General features: G+C 35.9%; 1 pseudogene; it reads left to right on the top strand.

The window, feature by feature from the left end:
* Positions 1 to 3,621: 3,621 nt before the first annotated feature.
* LOC115507879 lies at positions 3,622 to 4,500 on the top strand (annotated as a pseudogene).
* Positions 4,501 to 5,863: the final 1,363 nt, after the last annotated feature.

The following is a 5,863-nucleotide window of genomic DNA, read 5'->3' as shown; positions in this document are numbered from 1 at the left end:
TGCTTAGTATTCTGTTGTACGGCTGTACCATAATTTACTGAGTTAGTTCCATGTTATATTTATTTAACAATGAATTGGAAGCAATCTAATAAATCCCCCTGCTATGAGCATCTTTGTGCATACATGGTGGTGCAATTGCACAACTTTCTTATTAGAATAAATTCCTACAATATATTTGCTGGTTAAAGTGTATGTGTGTTTTTAAGGTTTTAAAATTATATACTACTAAATTTCACCAAAAATTATACTAATTTTACTCTGATCAGCAATGTTTATGAAATATCTGTTCTCTCATATCTTTTTACAACCTTGGTTATTAATTTTTTTCTTAAAACATTTTGTTTGGTAGGTGAAAATAATGTATTTAATTTGAAATTACTTTTGATCCCTAGTTACGTTGGATACTTTTTCATGAACCTTTGGCCATTTGTATTCTTTTATAAATTGTCTGTTTAACTCTTTGCTCATTTAAAAAATGAAGCATTACTTTTTCTTTAAGATTATATTCAATAAAATAATACACAGCCAATAAAAATGTTTTGTGAAGAATTTTAGTGCTTCTTTTCAATGTTAAATAAAAAACAGGATAGAGTATTGTATCTATTTTATCAGTTCAATTATATAAAATATATTATGCATTGGTAAATACTAAAAAAATGAAATCATCTCTAGATGGTACATTTAGATACTTTTTATTTTCTTTAAACCTTGTATTTTCCCTATTTTCTACAATGAGCATATATTACTTTGATAATTTAGGAAAATGTTTTTCTTTCAAAGCACAGAGCCAGTTTGTGGCAGAGCCAGGACCAGACTCTTCATGCCTTCCTGCCCTCTGCCTTGTGTATCTAGAAAGGTGTGGTCAGAGGTAGGAGAATCAAGGGAAGGCAAGGATTGCTAAGAGTTTCAAGGAGAGTATTGAGGGAGGATAATCTTATTCTTAGGAGATGAATGTTAAAAAATCTAGAGTTCAAGTGTAATGATATCTGCAACTTAGAAAATGTATGCTGAAGTATTAGAGTGTCATGATGTCTGGAGAGAAATAGAGGAGAAGGGAGAGAGAGATGGAGGAGGGGAGGAGGGAGAGGGAATAAAGGATGGAGGAAATGTGGTGAAACATTAACCTGTGAAGTTAAGTTAAAGCTGTATGGCTTATCACTGTAGTATTCTTTCAACTTTATATATTTTGAAAATTTTCAAAATAAAGAACTTGCAAAAATTGTGAGAAAAAAGAAGAGGTAATCACTTTGTAAATGTTTTGGAGAAATAAATTAGGATGAGCCCTAAGAAGAGGCATCTGAATCTAGGGACCAGGAGACCACAGGAGATATTAAAGAAATAATGATTTCAGTAGGCTTGGGTGGTGAGGGGGACAAAACCAGACTGCAGAAGTTTGGCAAATGGAATGAAAGTGAGACAGCAAAGTCAATGGTTTGGGAGTGCAATTCTGAGAATTTGAGCAATGAAGAAAAGAGAGTTGTAAAGCTGACTTGAGAAGCAATAGAATTTTGGAAACATTATATCATTGTTATTTTTCACCTCGTATGGATACCTATTAATATATGACTTCTATCTCCCTTCCACACATAGGCCTTTCCTGATGTATAAAATGATGAATTAGGGAAGCAATAAAGAGAAGTACAAGAATAATATGCACAATGCTACCATCTAGAGTATCCACTTAAAATTACACCCAGTGTTTGCTATTAATTCAGGTTCATGCATGTGTTTGTGTGTTTGTTGCTTTTTTAAGTCATATAGGAGGGTGAGAAATATTCTCACTGCAGTCCAGTGTTTGGGGACTGATAGTTTGATCCCTGAGTGGAACATTTAAACTTTCGTGAAGTCCTAATATTTTATTTCAAACTAGGAGAGACATTTTGGCAATGCTTTACCTCAATAGTGCTTTGGAAATGAAATGAAAACATTTAGAAGAAGAAGAGGAGGTCAAAGACAACCCTAAATATAAGAATTAAGGGGGATATTGTGTTTAGCTTGAAGAAAGATGAAATAATGCTTGAAGTTTGTTTTTTGTTTTTTTGTTTTTGTTTTTTTTTTTTGCTTCAGAAATCTTCATCAATCTTTTCAGCTAGTCTGAAGCCAAATGTTACTGGATAATGGTGAAGGTGTACATATGGGAATGCACTCTTGGGGAATGGTAGAGTAATTCAGGGTAGGCAGGCACTGGCTTGGCGCTTATATTTCCTCCAACCAGAGGATTCAGTCTTGAGAATACTGGAGGAGAGGGGGACCTTGTCTTTTGTTCCTCTCTAAGGGCCTGATACTTGGCTAGGTGCACAGTAGGGATGCAGTTATATCTCATAAGAGTTTGGCTGTCAGAACTACAAAGGTGGATGCTGAGATTTAGCTTCTAGAAACATGATTCTGGTGCTTGAAATCAGGCGAATCCAACTCCCAGCTAACAACCGGAGCAGCACTTCTTAGGCTTTAATATAAATCACCTGAGGATCTTGTTAACGTGCAGATTTTGATTCCATGCAGCTGACTGGGGTGGGACCTATGAGCTTGCATTTCTAATAACCTCCCAAATGATGTCTGTGTTGCTAGTCTGGGGACCAAACGTTGAGTAGCAATGATTTGAAAATGCCTTCCCCCTCAATTCATTGACATTTGCAGACTCCAGACTCCTAAATGATTTTGCACAACTAAGGATTCTTCACTTAGTATAGCTGATAGAAAAGCTCAAATTTAAAGTACCTTATAAAGATTTCCTGCCATTAGAATTATTAAGGTATATTTGTACTAATGGCATCTAATCCATGCCATTTAAAACACTTTTTTTGATGAATATTGTTCTTTCTGGTTAGACTCAGAGTGTAATGTAGTCTACTAACTGATGAATGGATAAAGAAGATGTGGTATATACATACAATGGAATACTATTCAGTGATCAAAAAGAATGAAAACTTTGCCATTTGCAACAGCATGGAACTAGAGTGTATTATGCTAAGTGAAATAAGTCAGTCAGAGAAAGATATCATATGATTTCACTCATATGTGGAATTTGAGAAACTTACAGATGAACAGGGAAAGGGAAGGAAAAATAAGATAAAAACAAAGAAGGAGGCAAACCTTAACAGACTCTTAAACACAGAGAGCAAACTGAAGGTTGATGGGGGGTGGGTTAAATGGGTGACGGGCATTAAGGAGGGCACTTTTCGGGATGAGCACTGGGTGTCATATGTAAGAGATGAATTACTGGGTTCTACTTCTGAAGCCAAGACTACACTGTATGTTAACTAACTTGAGAATAAATAAATAAATAAATAAATAATAAATAAATGTAATTGTAAGCCCTTACTCTCCAAATAGATACTTATTTATTGATTGAACATCCTTTCTGTCTAAATTCCATGCCTATTTCCTCCTTAATAATTACAAGTCTATGTTTCTCAGGCTAATAACTCACACAAGGGACAAACTCTAGTCACTGCTATTCTCAAAATGATTATTGTTATATAAATAAATATGGCTGTAACAAGAAGTTGTGCCTTTTCTGGGTGCTTATTATTTTTATTTCATTTTCCTCATCCTTTGAGTAGGCTGAGCTGTACAAGTTTAATATTGATTCCTATAGAGTCATCTTTCTCATCTCGCAAGATGGTGGGTGAAAAAGTTGAGAAGCCGGATACTAAGGAGAAGAAACCTGAAGGCAAGAAGGCTGGTGCTGGTGGCAATGTTAAGAAGAGTAGCCTCAAAGCTAAAATGCCAAAGAAGGGGAAACCCCAGTGTAACAGAATCCCTGTCCTAGTCAGTGGAATTGGCAGATATTCCCCATTGGCTATGTATTCCAGAAAGGCCAGTCAGCAGTGAAATCCAGGGTTGAAAAGAAGAAGAAAGAGAAAATTTTTGCTACTGTCACAAAGCCAGTTGGTTATGACAAGAATGGTGGTACCAGAGTGGTTAAACTTTGCAAAACGCCTAAGCATTATTCTGCTGAAGATGTGCCTCAAAAACTGTTGAGCCATGGCAAAAAAAAAAAAAAAAAAAAAAAAAACCTTTCAGTCAGCATGTAAGATGGGTGGATGCTGAGATTTAGCACTCAGCACTCCTGGGACCATTTTGATCATCCTCACTGGGCAACACATAGGCAAGAGGGTGGTTTTCCTGACGCAAATGAGCAATGGCTTGCTACTTGTGATTGGCCCTCTGGCCCTCAAATGAGTTCCTCTACATAGAAAACACCAGAAATGTATCATTGACACTTCGGCCAAAATTGCTATCAACAGTGTGAAAATCTCAAAACACCTCACTTCTGCTTACTTCAAGATGAAGAAGCTGTGGAAACCCAGACAGCAGGAAGGTGAGATCTTCAACACAGAGAAAGAGAAATAGATTACAGAGCAGCACAAGGTTGATCAGAAAGCTGTGGACTCGTAAATTCTGCCAAAAATCAAAGCTGTTCTCCATCTTCAGGGCTGCCTCTGCTCTGTGTTTTCTCTTACAAAAGGAGTTTATCTTCACAAATTGATGTTCTAAATTTCTTACAAAGAACCTAATTAAAAAATTGGTCCATTAAAAAATATTGATTCCTATCATTGTGAATGTCAGAATTGGTAGGAATGGTCTCCATGAGGAAAATGAAAGTGATGGTAAATTGTTGCATATATTAATTGGCTTCCAATTAATTACACAATACCACCTGGCCACGTTTCAGCTGTGCTGAGAAAGGCCTGAGTGCATAATTATAGCCTTATCAAGAAAGATGCCAGCCTTTAGGGTAAGATCACAATTCCTCACTTCATCCCCCAAATATATTTATGGGATATATTTGGCCTAACAATGACATATGCACACAGCCTGGAATCTGGAAGCAAAGAGACCCACCATTTGAACGCTTGCCTTTTCTCTTCTCTCAGTGTTTAGGACACTCATCTGTTGAGATTCTTAGTATGACTTTATGAGGTCTTCGTCCACCTAAGTTTAACCACTGGAAATAGCAAGATCTGTTTAGCAGCCTTTGACCACCTGGAGGTCCGCTTTCATGTGTAGCTGAAGGAAGAGGTTATCTATATACATATATATAGATATATATTTTATAGATATTTATTTTAAAATAAAATAACACATAGGAAGAAATGAGGGAGTTTTGCTTTTGCATTTAAATAAAATTTTCTTTTAATGGCTAGGGCAATTGTTATGCTTTCTTTTCTACCTAAAGGGTGTAGACTGCCATAATCGCTAGCACAGCAACCTAAAAATGCAACAGTTTTCTGTGAAGAAGGACTGAACTCTTCACAAGAAGCTTCCTAGAGTGTCTTAGTGTGCATTCTCTATAAGCTCAAGCCTAGAGGAATTCAAAACAAGGGCCTTCTGATTCCTGGCTATTTTTCAAATACAATTCCAGTTGATTTGAGTGAAGATTCCAAGTGAATGTTAACCTTCCTTCCTTTCTCTCTGTCTTCCTTCCTTTTTTAAAAATTACAAAAGAGCTTCTATGTTGAAAAAAATTCAAATATTACATAAGTGAAGTTTCATCATTCCCCCCTTTTTTTGATTATTACAATAAGTTTGGTTAATATCCATCACCTCACATATACATTTTTTATTGTGATGAGAACTTTTAAGATGTACTCTTAGCAACTTTCAAATATACAGTACAGTATTAACTATAGTCACAATACTGTACAATGACACTCCAAAAACTTATAACTGGAAGTTTATACCTTTTGACGCCCTTCATCCATTTTGCTCACCCCTAACCTCCACTTCTGGCAACCACCAATCTGTTCTCTGTTTAATCGCACTCTTCAGAGGTAACAATTGTTAACAGATTGGTATAAATTCAGAATTTTAATATGCATATGTAAACATATACAGTTAGGTATATAAATTATTTTGG

This window comes from Lynx canadensis, chromosome X (assembly GCF_007474595.2).
Source record: "Lynx canadensis isolate LIC74 chromosome X, mLynCan4.pri.v2, whole genome shotgun sequence".
NCBI classification, from domain to species: domain Eukaryota; kingdom Metazoa; phylum Chordata; class Mammalia; order Carnivora; family Felidae; genus Lynx; species Lynx canadensis.
The sequence above is the reverse complement of the archived record's forward strand: the minus strand, read 5'-3'. Positions and strand labels throughout refer to the sequence as shown.